The 13,927-nt window shown below is 41.3% G+C and overlaps 1 long non-coding RNA gene across 1 annotated transcript in view; it reads left to right on the forward strand.

Annotated features, from left to right (window-relative positions):
• Positions 1-5,292: 5,292 nt before the first annotated feature.
• The window catches only part of LOC310673228, a 43,614-nt gene continuing 34,979 nt past the window's right edge, over positions 5,293-13,927 (forward strand). Inside the window, exon 1 of the long non-coding RNA XR_014508923.1 lies at positions 5,293-5,330. This is a non-coding gene — a long non-coding RNA (uncharacterized lncRNA). The remainder of the gene's footprint in view (positions 5,331-13,927) is intronic.

The following is a 13,927-nucleotide window of genomic DNA, read 5'->3' on the forward strand; positions in this document are numbered from 1 at the left end:
TTTAGGGCTCAGTTTTTGCAACTGATGCTCTCAAGGATGCTTTTAAGAAGAGAAAAGTGGCAGCGTAGGATCTCCTATTAGGACAGCTGCTGAATCAGCATGCCGCTTTCCACAGGCGATTAGGAAGGAGAAACTCAGAATGCTGTCATGCACACTTGAATCTGGCAGCCATTTGCCAGAGATGGATTGCAGGTGAACACACACAATCTGCACGGATGGGGCTATAGCACAGTAGCAGAGCACATATTCCGATGCAGAAAGTTCCAAAATAGTTTGGTTCTTCTCAGTTGGAAGATTCCAGGAGGCAGGGCTGGGCAAGTCAAGAGGGCTGCAAGTCAGAGGACTAAGAACTGGTCCTGATGAACTAATGGTGTCATTAATGCAGCTTTGCTTATATTAGCATGCCACAGAACTTGTGTCATACTTGGTTGTAAACAGATAGAAGGAAATAACAAATGGAAGGAGGGCTCGTATCTTAAGAACATAGGGAACCTCTGCTAGATCAGGCCAAGACCCATCTAGTTCAACATCCTGTTTTTACAGTAGCCAACCAGATGTCTATAAGAATCCCTTAAGCAAGTCCTGAGTGTAACAGCCTCTGCTGCAGAAAAGGTGAAAAAGAGTTGCAGTGGCAGAGCATATGTGCTGCATACACACACACACACACCCCATTCCCACCACCTGTCACACCTGTCATCTGCAGGCAGGACTGAGAAAGATCCCTGCCTGAAACCCTGGAAGCTGTGACCAGTTGGTGTAGTAGACAATAACTGAGATCAATGGAACAATGGTCTGACTCAGTAGAATCCCATTACAGTGGTACCTCAGGTTAAGTACTTAATTCGTTCCGGAGGTCCGTACTTAACCTGAAACTGTTCTTAACCTGAAGCACCACTCTAGCTAATGGGGCCTCCTGCTGCTGCCGCGCCGCCGGAACACGATTTCTGTTCTGATCCTGAAGCAAAGTTCTTAACCTGAAGCACTATTTCTGGGTTAGCAGAGTCTGTAACCTGAAGCGTATGTAACCTGAGGTACCACTGTAATCCAATGCCTCAATGCATATCTGAATATTCCAAATGCACACAATGGCCTTCATATTGCGGTTTACTGTGTCTAAAAGGAATAAATAGCAGTCATTTGTTTATATGGGGGAAAGGAAAATGGGACCAACACTGTGTGGAAGCAAAATTTGCCTATCTAGTAAGCTCTTGACTCAATGACCAATCTCAATGGTATTACAGAATACAGCTGTTTTCATCTGTCCATAGACCTAAAAGGTAGCCACTGAGAACCAAGACAGCCCCTATCTACATAGCTTTTGGAAGTGTGATAGAAGTTTAAAATATGGGGTGGATGGGTGGGTGGATGAATGAATGGATAGATGGTTGGGCAGATAGATAGTCCTCCAAGGAACCTATATGCTAGCATGGTAGAATGGATTGTAGGGTGGTACTTTGGTGCAGTTTGCTAGACTGAGCAAGATATTCATTTAGAAAATGGCAGCGATAAAAATCTTTTAGTTAAAATATAAACCTTTGACTGTAAGAGACCTAAAGCAGAGCAATTTGCTTCTTCTTGGAAGATCTTCAGCATATTGCTGTCTCTTACCTTTAATGGAATAATGAAGACTTGCCTCACAGGTTTCTTATTAAGAGAAATGAAATAAGAATATGAAAGACATGTTCCAAAAATTATAAATAGAAGGTGTCCATGAACTGCGGTATATATAATGGCTAATTGCAATAGTGTGTAGGCGACAGAGGGCTTTGGGTTTTGCATTCCACCTGCAACAGGAAATCACCAGACAGATCTCTAAAGCAGACATAAGAATGCTCAGCCTGTATTGCTCCTGCATTTGTATTATATCTTTTTTAAAAGGAAAGATTAGCTTGGATCTCCTCTTGGGTCCTATATCTGGGCATGCCTGGATGGCGGCCAAGAGCAGATGGTCTGGTTAAATTAACACATTTCCCACAGTCCACAGTGTGCCTGAGAGAAAACAAAATGGCTCTGAATGGTTACCATATCCATAAAATATGTTTCTTAATAGCAACAACAAGAGCCAAAATGACAGTGCAACCCTGCCTCACATATTTATATTGTTGATGGTTGTAGAAATTTCCTTCAAAGGCTGGGCAGATGTTTGTTAGGAGGACTGCATTTTTGTACAAGATATCTCATCTCAGTGTACACTTGGACTTGGGAGACCGCCGGGTCCCATTCAATTCAATGATTCTATGAACATTGACATAGATATCTCATTCTTGGGAGTCTGAGATATAAACCACATAGCATCTCATGGGGAAATATAGTTCTGCACATGGATGACAATAAGATTCTTCTATGCCAAATACAACCCACATCATCAGCATTCCCATATCAATTACTTCCAAATGCGACTTTATCCTAGGGACAAGTGCATCAGTCTGTTTCTTTCTTTCTTTCTTTCTTTTTTTTAAAAAAATAGTTTTTAAATGTTTTTTGTGTTACAAAGCAAACAGATAAACAGGAAGCAGTACATCTATTGTCTCCATTTTCAATTCATATTCTTTATCACAGTTCATTTATACTTGGTGAGAGGCACTTCTGTCATAGACATCTTGCAGTTGGAGCAGAGGAACGGGGAGAGAAATGGGGATCTTCTTTCATTTTATTGCCTATTTTTAGTGTGGGGGTTTGTGTCAGCATCACTTGGGTAGGTCCTTTGTTTGCATATTTATTTATTTTTGTTGATGCTGATGTTGCGAGAGGTTAGGGGTTCCCGAGCTTGGTTGGTTGTGTTCAGTTGATGGTGGTGTGGCTTATTTATGTGAGGGGATCAGTCAGTTTCCACCCTTCTGCAGGTATTTATCCATCAGTTCACTCTAGCCCATTTCTACATTAATCTGCAATGTGCTTTTTAAATTTATAAACCCATGCAAAAAAATAAATACATGCATTCACATGCATATTTAAACATTTTCTCTTACAATCACATTTTAAATGTACATATCATCCCTAGAAATACAGATTTTGAAATGCATAACAATATTATGATTCACACATTAACCCAGATAGTGTGAATCAGGTCTGTTCATAATGGAATTCGCAATGAATGAATTCCTCCAGCAGAGGATCCTAAGAACATAGAAAGAGCCCTGCTGGATCAGACAAAAGGCCCATCTAGTCCAGCATCATTTTCTCACAGCGGCCAATCAAATGTCCATGGGAAGCCCAGAAGCAAGGTAGGAGCACAACGACATTCATTAGCATATGATCTGCAGTGGGGTACCAGGCAAGGGATGACTTTACAAATTTAACTATTCAGGTAGGTAGCTGTGTTGGTCTGACACAGTCGAAATATATTATTATTATTTTTTAAAAAAATTGTCCAGTAGCACCTTAGAGACCAACTAACTTTGTTCTTGGTATAAGCTTTTGTGTGCATGCCAAGAACAAACTTAGTTGGTCTCTAAGGTGCTACTGGACATTCCCCTCCCCCCCACAAAAAAAAATTAACTATGTTCTGCTTGCTTCAGCTGTCATACTCTGAGCTGTATCAGCAGCTGTATCAGACACATCCCACCTGTCCTGCCTTTGACAACCCCAAATGCCTACTTAGGGGTGCCATATTCAAAGAGGGTCTTGATGTGTAAAATCCAGTGCACCCCAGCCCATTTTGCATAGTTGAGTTCTGGATTTTGCCTGAGATACTGACCACATGAAATGAGACCAGGGGAAACTCGGTTGCTGCTTTCTTGCCCTGGGTGATTAACTCTCAGCTTAGTCTGCTTTCTCATATTCTCAAACATTTCTCTGATGAAAACAGGGACGTCCCATTCCATACCTTCCAACATTTCTTCAATGAAAATAGGGACTTCCTAAGGAAAAGCAGGACATTCTCGAATTAAATCATAAACCAGGATGGCCTCTGGGACTGTCCTTGGAAAACAGGGACACTTGGAGTGTCTGCTTTCTGGAACAAAATGTCTCCATTTGTGCCTAGGCAGAAGGACCAAGATGAGTGTGCTTCCTTAAGAATACTGTGTTTTGTGATAGTGAAGAGGAACATATGAGAAGAAATGTTTGAGTAAAAAGGAGGATGCATTCTACATTGTTGCTAACATCTAAAATAAATCTGATCCAAACCTTTGAAATATGCTTATAGTAACCATCTGCCTTGATGTTATGCAGGGGTCCTATTCACAAGCATTGCATGCTAGACAGAAGAACAGGAGTTAGTTCAATAATTTTACGAATTAGTTAACTGGGAGTAAACGATGTCAGAATGCCAGCTCCATGTTATATTTTGTCATGTGGATATTTGTGAGCAGATAACATTACCCAAGTGCCTTAGAAATGCCAATGGAAATAATATTATTCACACTGTGTTCACTGTACTTTAATTTCAAATAGTTACAGGCAAGGCTGAATCAGATTAAAAGTAAATAAATAAAAAAGCACCAAAGAGAAACAGCAAGCTGAGTGGAAAATTGGCTGGAAATTGGAAATAAAATTGCAATGGGTAATGGCTTATAGAGGCAAATAGTGGGGTTTCTTGGTTTTCTATCTCTATCAATTACATAGATGAAAGAATAACAAGCCACCTTTCAGAAATTTGCCTGTGATATTAACATGATAAGCAAAGGAAATTGGGTTTCAGATGCCAGTAGTGCCTGATGAAACCAGCAAGGCAAGAGCTCTGACACAGAAACCCTGCAAATAGAATTTTAACACAGATAAGTGGCCTTTGCGTAATGAAAGTTAAATATTAATTGTAACAGTGAACTAAAGAGCAAACAATACAAGCAACAAATACTAAAGGAGTTAATGAACTGTAATAGGCGCTTCTTGCTAACTTTCATTATAAGAGCAACGGGGAAGGTTGAACACTGGCGTACTTGGTTTGACACAAATCATAGACAAATGGCTAGGTGATAATGGAATTCTATACCTAGCTGCTACTAGAGGTTAAGCATCTTTTAAGTAACAAATTTATAGTAAACACTCACAGATGAATGTGCTAGTAATAATTGCTCCCAGATATGAGCTCCTACACATTCTGAATGGCTGTACAGAAATCTGCCAGCCTCCTGGCAAATTTGCACATAGAAACTGTGAATCAGGGAGTCATAATAATTGCCTTTCCTACACTTAAGATTCTACACGGTCACAAATTATTTGTTCTATAATTGTAGCCCTGCTAGAATGTTCAGTGTCTATCCATGATGACAATTGTATAAGGGAGAGTGGGAGGGCTCTTCTAAGCTCCTCCCTTTCCAGCATGTTCCCATCTCCTTTTTGCCATCTGCAAGCTGCAAGGCAAAGTTGTAGAGCAGGAAGCTTCGTACGTTAAGTTCCATTGTTTCTTCCTAATTTCTTCCTAGTAAGCATGTTTAAGGATAGCTGTGGGTGCCAGCTATAGAGGTTAAAGGGCCTTTGACCCCCTTAATATGGATAGCTCAGTTGGTTAAAGTGTGGTGCTGATAACACCAAGGTTGCAGTTTTGATCCCCGTATGAGATGGTTGCATATTCCTGCATTGTAGGGGGTTGGACTATATGAACCTCAGGGTCCCTTCCAACTGGACAATTCTATGATTCTATTATTGCAGCTTCACAATGCAATCTTGTCTATTTATTTATTTATCTGTCTCTACTCATAGATAAGCCACACTTAGTTCAATGGGAATAAGAGTATGTATAGGGTTTTCACTTTGGGTTGCAAGGATTTCTGTTTGTGCAATGGAACCTCTCCCCCTCCTCACTCTGTGCATGCCCCATACCCCGCCCCCAGCATTCTGTGTTCTCACAAATTCTTGTGATACCTCTTTGCAACAAACCATTTGGATTCTCATGACACAGGTCAAAATGTGCCCCCCAGGCTTCTTTAACTGGTTCTTGGAAATCTCCCCAAGCCTTTCCTCACAATTTCATTGTCCTGGACTGTATCCTTGTACTCTGATAAATGTTTCTTTAACCCTGTGCTAAGCCATCTCTTCTACATCATCCAATCCTACTATATTGTCCTTAGTGTCAAAGGAATATTAACTTGCCTGAGAGTGGCTCGGTAGTTGCCTAGCTGAACATCACTATGATACAATGCAATATTTGATAAAATATAGATTGAGGAGGGAAGGACCACATGCATCATCCATGATGCAATTTGACCATGAGCCCCCCTCTCCCCCCCCCCAAGCAGCATAACGAGCTTCAGCCCTGGTTACAATGAAAAGGTGGGAAACAAATGTGTCTGCAGAGGGAGATTGGACACATTGAAAACAGTGAGTTTTCCCTTCCTAAAGCTAGGAAAACAACTGGTCATAGAATTCCTCCTGTGACTCACACTTGACTACTCAACAGGCAAGCTATTAAATGCACAATACAGGTGGCACATTGCTAACAGGTTTGTTATTTCCCTCACAGCTATTTATTTGTTAAGTGTGGAAACAAAGCATATCGTTTCCCCGACTTCTCTTGTAAATTACTTCTAGATGTGTGCAGTTAGTGCTGATGAGGGGAATATTATGTGCAATAACAGTACAGAATAGAGGTTATAAAGGAACAATGAATCTGGGAAGTTTTGTGTGCATGTGTGTGTGTGTGTGTGTGAGAGAGAGAGAGAGAGAGAGAGAGAGAGAGAGACATATGCACAAAACCAGATGCATCGCATCTATGTTTGTTGCTGAGAGACCCATAGCTTCAGTGTTCCCATTGTGCTTTGACACACTGGGGTCAAGACTGCTGAAATATAGATTTGTGGACCTCATTCAGATACCTGGCCTCTGTCTCTTCAGACAGCATTAACAGGGCTCTAGCGGTGCTCTCAATGCAATATTAATGTAGCAATCCATTCCACTCACAATGGTCCATTTTCATTTTTAATAGGGACAGCTCTGTCATCCCTGCGAAACCTATTTTCCTGTCAACCTATTTATTTCCCTTACCTCCTTGCCTGTGGACTTTATTTGTTGTGCACCTATTTTTGGCTCCTTCTTTATGGCCACCCTGGAAGCCATCCCTTTTCGGACTCCTGCTGCTATTCTGCTCTGTATATGGGAGATGGCATTTCATAGCACGGCGTCGTAGGCAAAGCTGCATGAGGCAAAAGTAGGAGAGCCCAAAACTTTATAGATACTCTGGTGGCAATGAAAACATTCTTATGACTCTTGAGGAGCCATTTCTCTTGACGAGGGATCGGAAGCTAACTCCATACCATTTCAGTCTCTCTGGTGCGCAATCATAGGTCTATTTTGTCCCTTTGTACAGATTTTTTGACAATTAGTGCAAAGTTTGCATTTAGGTTCTGCACATTTGGTATGTCCTTTTTGAAACACCTGCTTTTAAAAGTGTGCCCTTTTCAAGATGGCCTGGTCCCTGGATACCTGAAATATACTTTTCAGAACAGAGCTTGCCCCCACCCTCAGCTCTTTCTGGTGGGATGCTTGTCAATGACAGCTGGACCAACATATTCTCTATTGGCATGATTGTGCATGAGGGAAATAAACTTATTTACTTTTGAATGGTCTCACTGTGGGCTCAGAGCAACAGGTAGAGCATAATAGAGCTTGGTGGGGGAAGAAGATGGATTGGGCCAAGCCTGGTGCCCCAAGTTGGAATCAGATAGAGTGGGATAAAACACAAACACAATTTTATTTTTATTTATTAAATTTCTATACTGCCCTTCATCTGAAGATCAGAGGCTGGTTTACAATATAAAATCACAAAAAATACATACCGTCAAACAAAATAACCACTCCCCACAGTTTAAAAGGCCATAGATTATTTAATTATGGAAAGGTAAAATAGTCCCTCCCCCCAGTTCTAGTTCCTTATGTTGAGGGTTTACTCCTTACACTAGAAACTCTGAGAAGACTTTCTCGTTTGTATTAAATACTGATACAAGATAACCTTCAGTCCAAAGGGCCTGGAGTTCCATTTATCCTTACCTAACTTTTATTTCTCTGTTTTGATTGTATTGGCTGTTTTGCTCTGATGTCACAGAGTCAGGGGTCCACTTCTTTCAACAAATTAATCCTTTGTATAAGTATGTATAAGTGGGACGCGGGTGGCGCTGTGGGTAAAACCTCAGTGCCTAGGACTTGCTGATCGTAAGGTCGGCGGTTCGAATCCCCATGGTGGGGTGAGCTCCCGTTGTTCAGTCCCAGCTCCTGCCCACCTAGCAGTTCGAAAGCACCCCTAAGTGCAAGTAGATAAATAGGTACCACTTTATAGCAGGAAGGTAAACGGCGTTTCTGGGTGGGGCACTGGTGCTGGCTCGCCAGTTGCAGCTTCCTCACGCTGGCCACGTGGCCCGGAAGTGTCTTCGGACGGCGCCGGCTCCCGGCCTCTTGAGCGAGATGAGAGCGCAACCCTAGAGTTGGACACGACTGGCCCGTACGGGCAGGGGTACCTTTACCTTTTTTTATAAGTATGGCATTGGAGAACCTAATGTAGGCACCAAGTATCACAATACTGCCTACTGCCTATCTGTCAGGATTTTGGAATCTTTGAGTAGGGCTGTTGGTTTCTGAATTCTGAAGTCAGGGAACTTTGCACTAACACAGAGCTGCAGTTTATTTAAATTATGGAAGAGGAGCATGTGTATCCCTCCAGATGTTGCTGGATTACAGGTCCCATCATTCCCATTCCCTGGCTGGTGCTGGTAGAAGTTGGAATCCAGAAGCATCCGGAGGGCCACAGGGTCCCCATCCCTGATTTACACTGTGGGCTTTTAGATGCAGATTGGTTGAATGGCCTTGGCCTCTAGTCTTTAGCCAAAAATACACATTTCCTATTTACTGAGTAGAATGTAAAATTTATTCTCATGGACTGATCTCTTTTTAAAGTTGCTCCCTTGGGACTTGATTAATTCAGTCTGATGGCAGCCCATTTCATTACAGTACAATTAGCAACATGGGGCAGTCAGTCTAAAATTGGGGATGATGCTTGAGCTTTAACAATTTTCATTTCTCATGCTGACAAGATAAGGGATTAAGAGCTTCTTAATGTGGATAGCTCACTGTCATGAATACCATGCCTAGTTGCATGAAATAATCCTACTTGGCTAAAGAAGCAAGATGTGATATATAATGAGATCTTAATGTAAATTTGAGCAACTGCCATTCATACCGGAACTGAAGATTTAAGCTGCTGGTACATATCTATTGCCTTTTGCGTGGTCTTGTACACTACTACACTGTGTACATTAGGCACAGCTTCTAGAAATCACAGTAGTAGAGAGATACATTTTCTGACATCTATTACTGCTATCCAGCATTTCTGTAGGATTTTACATTATCCTCCAGATTAGTTCACATAGTTATGGCCAATATTATCTCCACAATGTGGGCTTTTTTGCATAACAAGGTGGTGCTTCCAAGTTCATAATTTCATCTCTTCTTGGTCATGGTGAAACAAAGGACTGTGGTACCATTGATTTTTTTTTCATATATAGCAGCAATGTGCTTTACAACCACATCTTCTAAATGGCCCTTGATAATAGGACAGTGTTATTTCAATTAGATGGGGAACCGAGACACAGTCACTTGCTGAACTCTTTGCAATGACTCTAGGACAGAAGTGGAGCCTGAAGTCATTGGACCACAGCCATTCTATACATATTACATGGCAGATAACCCCAGTTTGCAACTGAGTGTATACCTGACAGAGAGCTACACTCAATCCTGGCTTTTTGCTAAGTATCCATATCATTCACAGTATGTTTCCCTCATTGACAAATCACATTTTTTGGTGTTTTGGGGGGCTTAACAAATTTCAATTCTTCACATTCAAATTTAATGTTTTACATATTTGAAGCCATATGTGTGAAGTCACTTCTCTTAATTCATCTCTCCTTAAAACTCACCTGTACTGTGACGTTTTTGGCACAACACTTAGATCCAGTGCCCTACCACAGAGGCAGCCAATGTGGTGGTCTTCAAATGCTGTTGGACTCCAGCTCTCATCATTCCTGGCCATTGCCAATGCTGACTGGGGCTCATGGGTGTTGGGGTCCAACAAGATCTGGAAGGCACCACATTGGCCTGCCTTACCATAACTAAGCATAAGTATACATATGTGAAATAAACTCTTATTTTCCCCTCACGTATCTTTGTTGCCATCTTTCTACCTTTCTTCTTTTGTCCCTCTGTGTCCAATTTTAGACAGAACAGAGACCTATCCACCTATATTTTAAAGCACCATGCAGAATGATTATCAGTATTCATTGTTGTTGTTTAGTCATTTAGTCGTGTCCGACTCTTCATGACTCCATGGACCAGAGCACACCAGGCACTTCTGTCTTCCACTGCCTCCCGCAGTTTGGTCAAACTCATGCTGGTAGCTTCGAGAACACTATCCAACCATCTCATCCTCTGTCGTCCCCTTCTCCTTGTGCCCTCCATCTTTCCCAACATCAGGGTCTTTTCCAGGGAGTCTTCTCTTCTCATGAGGTGGCCAAAGTATTGGAGTCTCAGCTTCATGATCTATCCTTCCAGTGATCACTCAGGGCTGATTTCCTTAAGAATGGATAGGTTTGATCTTCTTGTAGTCCATGGGACTCTCAAGAGTCTCCTCCAGCACCATAATTCAAAAATTCAGTATTCATTACCAGTATTATTAAACAGGCCTTTAGTTAGTTATTGAAGATGACCTTGTCCCAGAATACCAGCTTTTGCCTTTAAATTACAAGAGACAGAGCGCACCTTACCAATAAATTATATTACAGAATGCATCTAAAACAGCAGTGCATAATCTGTGGCTCTCCAAATATCGTTGGACTCCAAGTCCTATCATCCCCAGCCAGCATGGCCAATGATCAGGATTCATTGGAGTTCAAACTGGTTTCCCATCCACGATCAAAAGCATGTTATAATTGCATTGTTGAGAAAATAATGTCTTCCGCTACATAGCCGCACAATCTAATTTTGTGTGGCTATGTAGCATGGTGATTGCCGTAATCAGTGGAGGAAGGGAACTCCATCTGCATTACCCTTCATATGTTGGTTCCTGAACTCTTTTCTTGGAATCCTTTAGAAATAGTTCCCATTTCTATTCAGAACACTTGTTGGAAAGATTATCACTTCAAGTGAAGCCCTTAACCCAGTGACTCCACTTCGGAAATAATGTTTATTCATAAAGAGAATAATGAGCAATGTTTATTTATAAGTATGAGGTGGCATGATGAGCTATATTATGCAAATTGTCATCCAGGAAATGTAGCAATATTCTCAGTAAAATGGACAAGAACACCAATTTGTGATCTTCCTCTGCAAATGGGTTCTGCCCTCAGATGGCAGGCAGCAAAATGAAGGGCAAAGTGCTTTACTTGCTAAGCAGAGTGGGCTGGTGGCCATCTATTTGGCTACAGGAACTGGAACCCAAAGAATGCTGCTCCTTCCTTTTGAATTTGTGGCCTAATCTAATGCATGCTCATGTTAAAATTAAGTATCATTGGATTAAATGGGATTTACTCCCAAGTTAGTGTGCATAGGATTGCAACTGTTGTTGTTGATGTTTAGTCATTTAGTCATGTCCAACTCTTCGTGACCCCTTGGACCAGAGCACACCAGGCACTCCTGTTTTCCACTGCCTCCCGCAGTTTGGTCAAACTCATGCTGGTAGCTTTGAGAACACTGTCCAACGATCTTGTCCTCTGTCGTCCCAGCTGGAAGTAAATCACACCATTCAAAGTTGGAGTTAACTCTTCATTATCATAAACATAATCTTCACAGACTTGGTTGAGTATTAGGCCTAGTTAGCACAGCAGCACATCCTTGGTAGGTCTTAGTTGCTGAGACTGAAAGTCCCCACCTCCCCACAGTCATCTGTGTCCCCTCTTCTCCAGGGCTTGTTCCAGCAATCAGAGACTGCACCTGTGTGCAGCCTAGCACTGTTCCACCCCTTTCAGCCCTCTTTTGGTTCTGGGCACTTGTCACAGTACGAAGGGAAAATACCCATGACTCTTCACCTGCCTGACTCATCTCTGCCTCTTGCCCTCTCTCCTCCCGCTTGCCTTATTCTGGACTTCTCTCTGCCACAGAGTCTCCCAGCTCACTAAGTCCCATTATTTCTTCAGCTTCCAACACTTCCTCTTCTCAGTCTTCTTCCTCTTCTCCCTCTGACCACTCATCACTGTCCTGCCACTACTCCCCGGGCTCTGAGCCTTCTTTCCTTGGTGGTTCCTCAGCTGGTTCCTCCCCACATTCATCTACGTTCAACCAGTCAATGACACTACCATGTGTATAGACCCAATATATACTACTGAGAGGAACAGAACTTTTTGTGTGAGCTGTGAGCCACCTAATCATTGAAAACCTGACATTTAAGTATATTTTTGATGCTGACTAAGGAGAAGGGGGGGGGGGCTTGCTTAGTGAGGGAATAACATGGCCCCAAATCCTTTGAACTTTTTTTCTGTTCCTTCTGGTTTACTATTATGTTTTGTGAGATAAGTTTGAAGTAAGTAGGACATGGCCTTAATTTAGGAAAGAGAACGTCTTTATCTCTGTAATATCTGAATCATAAATTTACCTTAAAAGTGATCTTCACTATCTGTTTGGAGTATGGTTCCTGCTTACAGATGTATGACAAACAATTAACTCACTGGCAAACATGTGAATTCCTACTCTGATCTCTTATTTAACAATTAGGGTCATGATGCTAGCTGTTCTTTACAGATCTTGTAGAAGGTAGCAGCTTGTACCAGGTGACCAATGGCTCATAAGGGGTATATTTTATATTAACTATCAGCTATGCTAATACCATGATCCATAGAAATTAACTATGTTAAAAGTCTAGACTAGCACCTGTTACATCAGTAAGCATCCATACAGGTATCACAAAATAGATAAGGAGAAATTTAAAGGAAACAGGATAAAGAGTTGAACTGAAAGACAACTTTCACTTGGTAGAAGATAAACCACTGGGTCCCCAGAATTTTGAAACTCACGCTGTTTCAATATTTTCATTAGCAATGCTAAGTGGGCAACAAAAGTAAAATTGTACAAATGCTTTTGCGATAGTGCCAATAAGGAAGAGGGTTGTCTAAAGTGTTATGAAGACGGAATCAGATTAAATTAAATAGACTAACACCATTTAGTAAAATTGATCTTATGTTTGTGCAAATTGAATGACTAGGCTTTCAATTATATGGGGCTTCTGGAGCTGTCCTTGGGCCCTATTGTTTGGCATTTTGCAGCAAGAGCTGTTTTCCACTAAAAAGGGACTGTATAATTCACAAGACCTTGACCATGATCAACACATGAATAATGAACTCAGACTCATATGTATTTTATAGCCCATTCCTAAGTATGTTTATTAGAAGTAACTGTCATGGTTTTTCAAGGACTGTCCACTTGGAAGTAAATCTCATTGATTTGTTTGGCGTTTACTCCTAGGTAAGTGGATAAACAACTACATTGTTAGTCTATCTAATGACCTACAGCTTTAAAGTAGGATAATATTTAGCTTAAAAACATGTAGCTGGGGATGATGTTACTTCTTCAGTGACAAATCAAGGGTACACATTATGCTTTAAAAAAGAATCACAATGTTAGTATGTTGAAAAGGAATAGAAATTTGAGTCATCCCTGACTCTGATAGGATTCCCAGCAAGCTTAAAATACAACAGGAGTGACCTAAATAAATTGGGGCCCCTTCCTAATTTGCTAAATTTGACCTAGATTCCAGGTACCTGCAGTGCCAGCTGTCTTCCTTTGGTACCAGATTCTAGAGTTATTAATATACTCTAAATGTTAAAATCCTAAACATTTTAGTAGCTGTCAAAGAGGCATGATGAGAAGCCAATGGAAATGGCTTCTCTTTCTGTGTTGCAAACCTAAGGCAGTGGAAGCAAGGTGAAATGTGTGCACTTAATGTTATGAATCAGCTGTCAGACAATTACTGCTTTTCTTCTATCTGAACCATTAGAAATAAACAGCGAAAGCC

Source organism: Podarcis tiliguerta, assembly GCF_965153285.1.
Source record: "Podarcis tiliguerta genome assembly, chromosome: 1".
Classification (NCBI taxonomy): domain Eukaryota; kingdom Metazoa; phylum Chordata; class Lepidosauria; order Squamata; family Lacertidae; genus Podarcis; species Podarcis tiliguerta.